Below are 12,970 nucleotides of genomic sequence, written 5' to 3'. Positions count from 1 at the left end.
GTTATATCTAAGGATTCCCACTGAACCGATGGGCTCTCCATGAGTCACTAGCAGTAGCTCATTAGGTCAGTGAAGCTATTAAACCGATGATATTTAGATTGAACCAAAGAGCCACAGCATTACAAGTCCCACCTGGAATAAAGTTTTCAAGAAAGCATCCATTAACCTCTTCCTGAGTGTCGTCCCTGCGAATGAAAGCCTGTAGTCGATGATTCTGTCATAACTGACGTTAAGGCAAATGCTAACATGTTCAAAACTAAACAAAAGACTCCAGAAAAAAAAATGCAAATGACTCAATAGCAGATACAAAACTATTTGTTAAAAAATCCAAGTGAATTTTTACGTTATTTTTCATAACATTTAATAAGACTATATATTATGGGATGGGACAGTCCTAGCAGTCATATTGCCAGTGCACATATAAGCTATAAACAACATATTTTTCATAAAGCTTAGATATTCAGCTTGGTGATCTTAGTAATTGCATTGTTCGCTCAAAGGAAAATTTCTATTAATTTGTCTTTCTGCATATGTTTGCCCTCCTTTTGTGTCACAATTCTGCAATAAAAAACAGCACAATGCCTGAGAATTAGAACTAAGAATTTAATTTTGCTTGCTCACTATTTCTTTTTTGTGACTTCCCGATGTATACCCTGTATTTATTTTAATGCTTTTTAACTAAAATCCTTGGAGGCCAAAGGGCAGCCTCTCATTTTCTAGTGTTTTAATATAGTTTGATATATGTTCAATTATATTCCTTATTTTGAAGAAACATTTGCGATGTCTTAAAATAATTGGATGGGAAACTCTGATTTTATCTTATTATGAAACTGATATTTTCAACATTTATTTTAAAAATTTAAAAGACATGTCCCAGCTGTAGCCATAGATTTTAAAACCACAATCTCACAGAGCAAATGGGACAGGTATGTAGTTTATGAGAATACAAAGCCAGCAAGTATTTTTAGGAAAGTCAAAAGCACTTCCTTATTCTATGCTAGGAGAACCCCAAACTGGTGGAGGGGCTCAGGATAATCTCACTGAGAACATTGAATTTGAGACAGAAATCAGAAACGAATTTGACTTCAATGCAACACTCTCTATTTACTTCATTTTTCTTACTTTATATGGTAAAAAAAAAAAAAATCCAACCTTCTATCAAAGTATACAAAACAATATTCACAGGTTTTATTTGACCCTCTATAGACAAATAGCATTCATTACATTTGTATACAGTTGATTCTATTTTTCACATACTATCACATGGTGAAGGGATAATGTTCATATTTATTGGGAAACAGGTACTAAAGAGAAGGGTATTGTCTTTACCTATATCTGCACTCTGTTGGCTGACTCACTGGTTTTCAAGAAACATCTTGCTAATCTTTTATTGATTCCATTATTCACAAAAGGAGAAATCTCTGACTAAAAGTGCACTTTACTAAAAAAGAGCCTAGAATAGAAAGATTTGCATGGATGGCCTCAGAAAGTCACAGGCCAGCCACGGGCCAGTGGAAACTTACTATAGTAACACTACCTCCTCTTGTTTCTGCTTTCTGATCTCACAAAATTTCAAAGTTACTGACAATGGCATTTATTTCAGCAAATTTAACATGCCCTTTAAACTCCCACAAGTTAGACATACAAGATTTAAACAAAATATATACTAAGTGTATATTTACTTCATTCCAGAATATCATATTCATTTCAAATACGATACTTTGGGGTTCCTAAGAAGACAGAATCAGAAGATGGCACGTCGTGCCTTATTTTCCCTATATCTTAGCTAGGTCATCTCAGTCTAGTCATTCATTCAGTATAAAAATGTATTAAGCACCAGGTATTATTATTATTCTAGGCACTGAAGACACAGGCATGAACGAAAGAAACAGGAAACTCCCTCTTGGGGTTTACATTCCAGTGGGAGAAGCAGATAGTAATCAACATGCATAAGTGAATGTGTACATTGTGCATAACTACACAGCACAGCAGAAGGTAGGAAGTGCTACAGAGAAAAACCAGCTCTGGCCAGGTGACCAGAGAGGCATGTATTTATAGACAATGCTCAGAAAAGTTCTAACAGGTTCCCTGTGTGCCAAGACAGAGGGAAATGAGTGAGAGGGCAGGTATTTTTGCGGGAGGCGGGTGGCTAAGAGGTAAGGAGGTGTTCCAGCCAAATGACACACTTCGGTATGTTCCCAGGGCAGCAGGAAGGAGGGGGTGGCTGGAGCTCAGTGAGAGGGTGGGGTGGAGGATGATAAGGAGATAAGGTCAGAGAAGAAGAAACAGATGTCACCTCCGACTTACATTTGTATTTTGTTCTTTTTCGTGTAGTCTCACTAGTGTTATATTTTTTTTCAGGCTTTTTTTATTCTTTCATTGTTCTTCTTCCTGAGTACAAAGTTTAATTAATCCGCAGTGACTACGAAAAGATTTGAACTCATCCACTGTGAGGGCAGAATTGGTAATGAGATATAGAGAAACCACTGATTTACTTTGTATCTGCTAAAGCTTAGGGCTCTTGGGTTGTTCCATTTTAGGAGTCCCTTTCACGTCTCTGTCTCCTAGGCCCTCCCAGGCCCTCACCTGGTCATCCCCTTTGTTTTGCAATCCAAGGTCCTGCCTCTATGGAAGCGGACCAGACCCACTAACCCAGGGAATGAAAAGACCTGTGTCCTGGAATGGTACACATTTCAGTGGAAGGCAGGCCCAGGGCAAAGTGGATGAGGAATTTGAAGACCTCATAAGGATGGTGATCCTGCTTTCTGAAAAGGAGCTGCTATCTGCAAATCGTCAGATCCTGCTCCTCTGTTGCCCATTCTGGAAGAGCTCTATTCCATCCACGTGTAGCCAAGCAGTGAGCAGAAATGGAAGGCAATAGGGACAATAGTCAGAAATTCACCTGCCCTAAGTGCTATAAACTCTCTATGTAATAGAGAGATGGGAGATCTATAAATAATTTTTAATAAAGAAAGAAGTATAAGTTTTATTTGTGTTCTGTCATCACATTCATGTTAGACAGAGCAACCTATATGAAGATTTGGTCATGTTGCTTCTAATTAGCTTATATAAACTCGTTTATAATTGACCCAAATATGCTTGGGTCAAGAATAGAGAAAATACCCCTGTATAAAAACATTTACCAAGGATGGATTACAGATAATTAAAGATCTAAATGTTAAAAAGTGAAGCATGATCAAAATACATAAAAAGAAATAAAAATATAAAGTATTACATAACATAGGCTTGGAAGGCTTTCCTAAATAAGATTTAAATGCTTAAGTATATAAAAGTTTAAATTTACACTTGCAAAAGGCTGTGTTAATAAAGTTAGAAAATAACAAATTAGGAGAAAATATTTGTAACATTATGTACTGGTAGAAGGATTAGGAGTCAAAATACATATGGAAAATACCTACAAATCAAACTACATATAAAATGGTAGGAGGCAAAAAATATGAATAGACCTCAGAAGCAGAAATAAAGTGCAGAGATGCTCAACTTCTAGTAATTAAAGAAGTAAAACAAGACACAAATTCTCAGTCATACTAACTAGCAAAAATTAAGTTTGATACTATACACTATTGGCAAGACTGTGGAGAAATGAACAATCACTTTTGGAAATGTCAATTATACAAAGTTCTGAGGGATAATTTGATAGCATCTATTAAAATATAAAATGTGAATCTTCCTTGAACCAGCAACTAAATGTCCAGACATTTTTATCTAATGCCATGTTAGCATAGGTAACAGAGTCATATTCAGGATGGTCAATGTAACGTTGCTCCTAATAGTAATAAAATAGAAATATTCCAAATGGCCGTCAATAGGAGAAAAGGTAAATAGACTACGGTGTAATCAATACTCTGGACAACATGCAGAAACTTAATAATTAGGGAAATATCTTTATACTAGCAGTTTTCAACTTGGAGCAATATTGCCCACCAGGGGTACATTTGACAATGACCATCTGGGGACATTTTTGGTTGAAACAATTGGCAAGGAGTGGGAAGGATGTAGTGTTACTGGCATCTAGTGAGTAGAGGCCGGGGATGCTTCCAAACATCCTACAACGCACAGGACACTTCTACCCAAACAAAGAATCATCAGGCCCCAAATGTATATAGTGCCAAGACTGAAAAATCTAGTCTTATGCTAACATTGAAAAAAACTTCAAGTCATCATAGTAAATGAAAAAAACAAGCCAGACTACAATATATATACTATTATCCCACTTTGGAAAAAATAAAATCAAAATTTACAAATCTACAAATTATATTTGTGTATATTGTTTAGTGGAAGAATAGATATTATAATATTAACAGTGTTTAGCTTCTGGAAAAAAACAGAGACTGAATATAAAGTAGGCAACAACTCTCTGTTTTTCTGTACGGTTTCAAATTTCCCCCACCAATCACCTACTAAGTAAGGCATTTACATAATTAAAAGAATAAAATAAAAAATGCAGGAGCACATATCCCATTCATTCTACTAAGACTGAATTAAGTTCTGACTTTCTCTCCTGAGCTTTGAGAACTCCAATAAACCATTCCCTACTTTTGAGTTTTATAACTTGAAAAGTAATGATGGTGTTACATTTGTTTCAATAATGGTTATGATTTAAAAGTACTTTGAATTCTCCACAATATGATTGCTCTTACAGGCTGAATTGTGTCCTGCCCAGAATTCATATGGTGAAATCCCAACATCCAGTGCCTCAGAATGCAACCATATATAGAGATAAGGTTTTTAAAGAGGGGATTAATTTGAAATGAGGCATTAAGGTAAAGCCCTATATGAATAGTGTTCTCAAAAAAAGGAGAGCCCACAGGGATGTAGGATCACAGAGGAAAGACCTTGTGAGGACAAAGGAAGAAGGTGGCCAACTGCAAGCCAAAAACAGAGGTCTCAGAAGAAACTAAACCTGTGGATACTTTGACCTTGGACTTCCAGTATCTAGAACTAGGAGAAAATTAATTTCTGTGGTATGTTGTTATAGCAGTCCTAGCAAACTGATAAATTTGCTACATAAGAATATAGTAAAAATAAAATTACCCATTGGTTTCTACTCTATTCTTACTAAGAGGGCTTAAAGGCAAGAAGCAAATAAAAGTTACTCGGCTAGTTTCATTTCTCAACTGAGGAGATGAACAGAGTGAGTGAAAGCAAATCTATACTTCTAGATGACACCTATGCTGCATTCCTGATTGCTGCTACTATGAAGTTATTGACAAAAATTTTTGTGACAGATCCTCCTTCCATGCCCTCTGTTACTTCTCTCCCAATCAATTACCTGTTAACAAAGCCGCCGGCCACACATCTGCACTTGCAGGTGTCAAAGGATTTGATGCCACAGTACACGGCAAGCACCAGAGAGCTGGTACTGGGACATGTTTTTTGACTCAAGATTATAGGGAACTGATCGCCTATTTTTTCCCTTTATATTTTCGATATATGAATGGCTTCTTCACAGGAAAAATTAAGAGGAAAAGAGCAGTGGGAAAGAGAGTTTATAAAAACCCACAGATCCGAATCTGCGTCAGGTCAACAGGGGCAATAAAAATACTCCAGGTTAGTTAGAGGAGAAGCCAAGTGCTACGGAGAATACTAAAAGGAAACCTTTCAAATCGGCCTTGCCGATTTTGGGTGACTATGGTGGAATAAAATGGCGATGGCACGCTTAGACAGACAGAGGGCCTGAAACAGTTCCCAAAATTCTGCAGGGCCTAGGTATGACAGGTAACTAATGCAGAAGCTTCCTTTGTCCCAGAGAGAACAGCTGATGTTACTGGCTAGTGAGTTCGCCTGCAGGAGCAGCACATTGAGAGAAGTGATGTGGGGTGAGAGAGCAGAAGGGCCAACTGTCAAGTTAGGGTTAAGTGGGACTCATAGCCAAACCTCCGGTATCCAGGGCATCAGAAAAGCACAGGTGGTGAAGGAAGAAATGATCAAGCGCAGCCCAACAATTTAGAGCCCACTGCACCGTTGATGCTGAGAGAACAATAGCAGATACATCAGCAAAAGAGGCAGTGAGGCAGAAGTCTCTGCCCACATACAAGCAGGACAAGACGCCCTGACCCAGAGCCTCCTTCTGCCCTCGTCCTTTACTACCTACTCTCCATTGTTACAACACTCAGTCTTCCTAAGAAGGAGAGAGAAGCAGTACCACTTGAAAACAAACAGCCCTGATAGTGAGTTTGAACTTTGAACAGAAAGAATATTTATCTAAAAGAAGCCATTTTAGCCAGAAGAGGTTTAATTATCATTGTCAAGTTTTAGTTTTCATCCCATTCGCACAAAAGAGATCACAGTGCAAGATAAAGTCAGTTACCGAAAAATTTCAAAGCTCCTTTTATTCCCCACATGAGTGGTACCATATGCTTCTACTCCTTCTTAACATTTTAAACTTTTTAAAAATAAAGTATAAATGTGAAGGACCCCCTAGCAGCCTACTGAAAAAGACCACTGTATAAAACGATGGATGGGTGCAGCTCCCCAGCAGCAGCACATGGGTAGAGATTACTAATATGTGTGTGAAATGCAGGCCTGCAGAGCCACCCCCTGCAGTCTGAGTGGGGAGGGGTTCCAGTAGGCAACAGAGAGAGAAGGAAAGACTTGGGCATTCACATTCTAAGACAAACCCTTGAACTTTAGCTTCTATATCATCACTAAATAGTAGTTTGTTTTCTGGGTTACATTATCAAGAGAAGTGCAAAGAATATAAAAAGAGAACACAAGAAAGATTTTCGCCCTTCCTTATTAAAATAATCATATATTTTTAATGCATCCTTCAATATTCCAAGGGTAACTGGGCATCTTACTTGATTTGCATGCTCCTAGTTTCCTATCAAATATATCATTATTGCTTTGAGTAGACACAGATGCTTAATCTAATTTTATTGTTAATGCCTCAAGGCATTTTTTAGGAAAAGTGCACAAACCTTTTAAAAATCCAATAAATTATACAGAACCTTAATTTACTTTGTGTTATACCTTCAACTGAGGAAAGACATAAAAGTGCTCTTGAATTTAGATCTTACTTTTATCACCAATTGAATAAGTATATTTGACTTACTAAAATGGGCAAGACACACTCTTGGAATGTTATTTATGTGCTAACAATCCCTCATTAGTTGGATAAAAAATTACATCTTGACAAAATTGATAAGAAGCTTATAAACTATCTTAATAATCTGCAAATAATGATAAATTGTAGGCATATCATGTCAAGAAATGAGTTTTTTCTGGGATCATTCCACAAAAACATCTATTCACCTACTCTACCCTCCAGGCACAAAATCCTGACTGCAATTGCCAGCAAAAATTCCCTCAATTCAGGTTGTTTGTAACAACATCTGGAGGATTGTGGGTCCCAGGCCTGGCTGGCCAAGGTCTGGCTGTGATCTAGGCTCAGGGCTAGGAATAGAACCCTTGATTTAGAATGTTACATTAGTGTATGTAGTAGGGCACCCGCGACTAACATATGTAAGCACAATTCAGTTTACTGTATCACAACATGTGTGGCTGAAAGTCACTATTGTTGTCTGAAACATATAAAACCCATGCAGTCCCCTAGTGGGGCAGAAGTGTGTTCCCACAGAGGTGTGTTCCCTGTAGAAGCGTGTTCCCTGCAATAAGGTTGGTGCCTGCCATTTCATTCTCATGTTAGCCCCTCGTGCACACTTCCAACTGAGTGTCTCACCACCAAAACCTTCCCTGCTCAATCAGCTCGGCGCTGACAGGGAGGTTAAATTGGTATTTTTTAAAGATAAATAAAGATGAAGAATGATTAAATGCAAACTATAGATTACAGAAGAATAATTACATACACTTTAAAATTCAATATATTCACTTGTAACCCAAATGAAACTAGACCTCACTGGGATTCCCTGTATCCTCCCAAATGTGCCCTCAAGTCAAGCTTTATATGTCATATCTCACATACCAACATAACTCCAAACTTACAGAATTCAGCTTTCACTGAAGTGTCCATGTGGAAAGGAAATGCAAAAGAGAAAGGTTCCATTGTGCTCTGCCTAGCAAAACATCAGAAATACTCTTCTTTAACATGCTTTTATTTTACTCCCAACTTTCTCTCCTAATTCAGGTGCCAGTAACACTTCTCTGAATTTGTAGCCTCCTCTCTACTCCCAGAATTACCTTCCCCAATGTCTCAACACACTTTCTTTAAATGGAACAGTTTGATTCATCCTTAACTTCCTCAGAAAATTGACCCGCCATCCACATCGGCAAAATAAAAGTTGCTCCCCAAGGGGTCTACCCTCACTAGAATTCAAGAGGAGTGTTAAAAGATAAACTAAGGTGCTTTAAAATGTTTAAGAGTTCATTTGAGCATTTATCAGCTGGAATCGGTCAGCACCAAACTACAAGTGGTTCATGGCACTCCTCTGACTGCAACCAGGGGAAAGACATATGAAGCAGAAAAAGAAAATTATTTGTTTGGCTATAGTTTAAAGCCTAGTTGGCTAATTGTGACTGGCTGTCCTCAGCATTATGATTTTGTAACCTCAAGACATTTACAGACTTAAATTTTGGTTTGCTTAGATTTGGCCGACTAGGCATTAGAGCCACTTTAGTTTAATGAGCTCTTTGTTTAATTTAACAAGAGATTTTTTTTGACTAATTTAACAAATGCTCTGTTACTGATACAGATGCTAACCTGCACTCACCCTCCAACACACCTTCTCACTTACCCACCTCTACAACACGCAGCCTTGTCCTGGGCTCAACATTCACCTCCTCCTTCCTAAAGAATCCCAGAAGCTGGTGGAATTGACTCAGCACTATGTTAATTGGGCTTCTGGTCCCTATTAGCCATCTAGTTCTTTTCACCTGCAGACCTTGTCTGCATTTGACACTAATTATACCTTTTACAAATATCTATTAGAGTGATCACTTCTTTGTTAATGTTTTCAATTGTGGACCAAAAAAAAAAAAGACTACATACTAACCTGACAAGCTCAAGGGAGGCCAGCATGGTGGGCCCTACCAACTCAGAGACTAAACACATAGGATGGTCTGAACATAAAAAATTTCTAACCAAAAGCAGATAGTGGCAGGTAGTCACATCCTGGCCTGGAGCTTTCTTGATAAAGGTCAATCTTTACCTTAAGTGAGCCTGTCTATTGTCTTTTTACATCTATGGTAACATACCCTTGGAATGCCAAAGTAATCCCTTTTATCCAGACTCCTCAGGGCACAACCCACTGCACCAGAGCACAAGACCACAGAACCCCTCATGGTTATCTTGTCCCTGGACTACCATCACAATGTGCTGTAAATGTTAATTATTAACTCTCCTGTATCCACCAATGTGAAAGAGGTGTGTGCCTCTCCAATTTACTATTTATCCAATCCCAGAGATTTACCCACTTTGCTTTTTCCCACCCCCTGAACCTACCACCAATGAATCCTCCTGACATCTCCTCCTTTGATTCTAATGTATAAAATAAGCTGCAAAACTACCATTCTCTGGAGTATTTTCTTAATCTGCTGAGATTTCGCTTCCCAGCAATTGTTGTCAGTTCGGCTCAAATAAACTCGTTAAAATTCTCTACAGGTTTGAACGTTTCTTGCGTCAACACAGTGTAATTTAAAAGTAACTTTTGGTCTCTTTATTATAGATGTTAAAATTCATCATTTCAGTGTGGTCTTCCCTAAATGCATTTCTTTGGTGCCATTTTCTTCCCTAACACCTTGTAAAATCCTACTGTGAGTGTTTATTATCTGAAAAATTTCTCTCAGTTCTGCATACTCTCCACTGTGAGCCTGTCTTTCTTTTCTGTTGTATTTCACCTCTTATCCATCATTAGCTGTGTCAGTGGATGGATTTTTATTTACTCTTGCTTTGGGAGAATTTTTGGGTTACATTTATACAGAAAAAAAGTTACTCTCCTTGATCAGTTAAGATCTCTGTGAAATATTCTGTTTATCAGCATTAAATATTCCCCAGATATAATTACTAGAGGTTTTCTCTTTAGCTCTTTCCTTCACTTCTCCCTGGGATGCAGAGTAACCAATATTCTTGGAATGAGTCAGAGGGGCGCTAGCCCCTAGCAGTCGGAGTCAATCATCCCAAACAGTAAGGGTTGCCTCAATTTGGTACAAAGCAAACAAACATAGGTGAACTGAAATCATGCAGATAAATATTGGCATTTCTCATCCCAAATATAAAATCCTTAAGAGAGCTGTTAGGCTAATTATGTTCTAATTATTGCTCTAAAACTAACAGGCATTGGTGATTCTCCAACTGTTTTTGCTGTGCCTCCAGAAGCACTAACAATTCAGAATTCTTATCATTTTGAAAGTTAGTTATTGATTTATGCCAGGATTCATAGCAGCTGGAGACTCTCAAGCTCCTTGGAACCATACTCCTAGACACCATTTAAAGCTGAATATCCTATACTATAGGACCCAAACAAAAATAGGTTACCCTTCAGAAGTCCATTCAAATTTTCGGTTATTTAATTCCTGCCCTGGAGACATTCTAAATTAATTATATCTCTGAATACCACTCTATTTCTCCAACTCCCATGTTTTTTTCACTGCCCAGTCTTCCATTAACAATTTCAATCATTCAATATTTAGGGTTTTTTATAAAGTACTTGAAGTTTTATATAGCTCTCAGAATCAAATAATATTTTTTTGAATGTACATGCTTTTGAAATGCCTTTAAACTATTTCATTTACAAACATGACTCAAATAGGCCACATTTCTAAAGACAAAGGAATTTCAGTAGTTCCCACTCCCATAACTTTTAGCTCTTAAATGATAAAGCCACACAGCTTCCCTCTCAAAAAAGCTTGCCTGCTGAAATAATATGATCCTAATTCTCCCCCACCTTGGGATAAAGTTTTTAAGTATCAAAGGAGTATTCAATTTATACAGACACAAATATATGCTTAAACAGAATACCGCAGCATAAATTACAGGACTTGTGGTGAAGCTTGAAGCTGATTTGCAGGTGAATACAGTTCTTTGTCCCAAATCCTTTTTGTTAGGTCAGTGTCAGTTTTGACTGCAGAAGGGTCATTAAAGTGCACTGTATCCACTAGACTTGATGCATAGACATGTCAGAACAGGGGTAGCATATTTTAACTCATCTGTCCAGCAGTTCTTTTCCTCAAAAGACTAAAGAGAACACCTTCATAAATAAAAGTGTATTCCAAAACTTTTGTTTCTTTCTCAGGGGCAAGGGCACCTACCTTAAAGAGAACTAGGGATTATACCCATGCCAATTTGTACATATTCAAGTGTCTACAACTAAACAGAATCCTGCTGGAACTCGAAGAAATAAAGCAGTAATTATTTTTAAAATATCTTCTGAATTGTTTTTATTCTATGTTTTTATTAAGAATTTGCACTTGAATGAGTTTAGTTAATAATATACACTAATTTTTGCACAATGTGATCACATAAGCATTAATAAAACTGTAACAAGATAGATATTTTCAGGCTTGTAGAACACATTGTTTCCATCTATCTTCAGGTCATTTCAGCATAAAATGACAGATGCAATCGCAGCAAACAGTCTAGGATGGAAACGAGAAACAGGAACATGTTTCTCATTAACAAGAAAAAAATTTCTTTTTTCTCACTTCTTCAGATTACATAAAAATGTTTTATCTCTACTTTCATAACATTTATTACTTTATTACAAAAACAATATCATCTAAACCTCCTCAAAATGGTAATGTGGGATAACCCTGAACTTGCCTTCCTCCTCCCACGGACATACAGAATATATACCTGCATACAGTGCAATTCATCCTGAAGAAGAACTGAGGGCTGATTAAACAGTGTCTGTATGACAAATGATAGAGGGACCACAAAGAGAAGAGTAGGAGGGATTGAGACATGGTAAGGAGAGAGACTGAAACACAGTAATGACAGGAATTGAGCCCTGGTGCAACAACTTGCAGTACCAAGGGATGTCACTTAGGAGCCTGTGCATAGAGTTGCCTGCACAGGACACAGCAAACAAACAAACAAACAAACAACAGTTTAAAGGGAACCTAAACTATACATGAGAGAAATCCATTCACTAGCCCTAGAGCATCTGCCAAAATGGGCAGGGAACTGGAATTAGAGGTGCCAGCAAGTACCATTTTTTACATTCTCCCTTTACTTTGGTAGCATGGGCAAGAGCACAATTTAGGCACGCCAGCTGGCCTTCCAAGGCCGCCCCAGTGTTCCCTGGGCTCCTGGCCCATAGCAGTTCCAGCCATCCCGCAAAGGTAGCCCCAGCACAGAGCACCCCTCCTGCCATCCTGCCAAACCAGTCCCTATGTGATCTGCCCCAGGACCCCAAATATTATATATACCCTAGCTCCAGCATTTTCGCCAATGCAGCCCTGCACAACACATCCCACCCTCGCTCTCTGCCAGCCTATGACTGATCCAGACATCCTGCCAAGGTGGCACTAGTGTGGCATGCCCCAGGATGCCCCAGCCCATGCCCTCCCTAGTCCCAGTGATCCCAACAAGGCAGCTTTTGCAAGACAATCTCCAGGACCCTTTCAGCCTGTGTCTGAGCTGGCCATCATGCCAAGGCAGCCCAGGACTGCCACCCGCCCCCCATCCCCAGCCCACACTCATTCCAGCTCCAGTGGTCCTGCTAAGGCAGTCCCAGTATAGCATGCCCCAGGACCCCAAGCCCACACTAGCTCCAACTATCCTGGCCCCAATGCAGCATACTCTGGGACTCACCCAGCCTACCCCTCCCTACTCCAGCTCCAACCAGCCTGCCAAAGACACCCAGCACATGAAGTTTATACAGGTATTGCTCCTGCGTAAAGCCACTACTTTGAGACCAGGAGAGGCAAATGGTACACCTAATTTATAGAAACAAACACAGAGTCAAAAAAAAAAAATGAGACAGAAAAAAATGTATGCCAAATTAGCGAACCAGGCAAACTGAAGGGAAAAAAAATAATTAAATGTAGATAA

At 38.7% G+C, this 12,970-nt stretch overlaps 1 pseudogene; it reads left to right on the top strand.

Annotated features, from left to right (window-relative positions):
- The window catches only part of LOC107497291, a 40,587-nt pseudogene extending 28,167 nt beyond the window's left edge, over positions 1 to 12,420 (top strand).
- The last annotated feature ends 550 nt before the right edge of the window (positions 12,421 to 12,970 follow it).

Source organism: Rousettus aegyptiacus, unplaced genomic scaffold, assembly GCF_014176215.1.
Source record: "Rousettus aegyptiacus isolate mRouAeg1 unplaced genomic scaffold, mRouAeg1.p scaffold_m13_p_4, whole genome shotgun sequence".
Classification (NCBI taxonomy): domain Eukaryota; kingdom Metazoa; phylum Chordata; class Mammalia; order Chiroptera; family Pteropodidae; genus Rousettus; species Rousettus aegyptiacus.
Note: the sequence above shows the minus strand (reverse complement) of the source record. Positions and strands in the feature narration are given on the sequence as shown.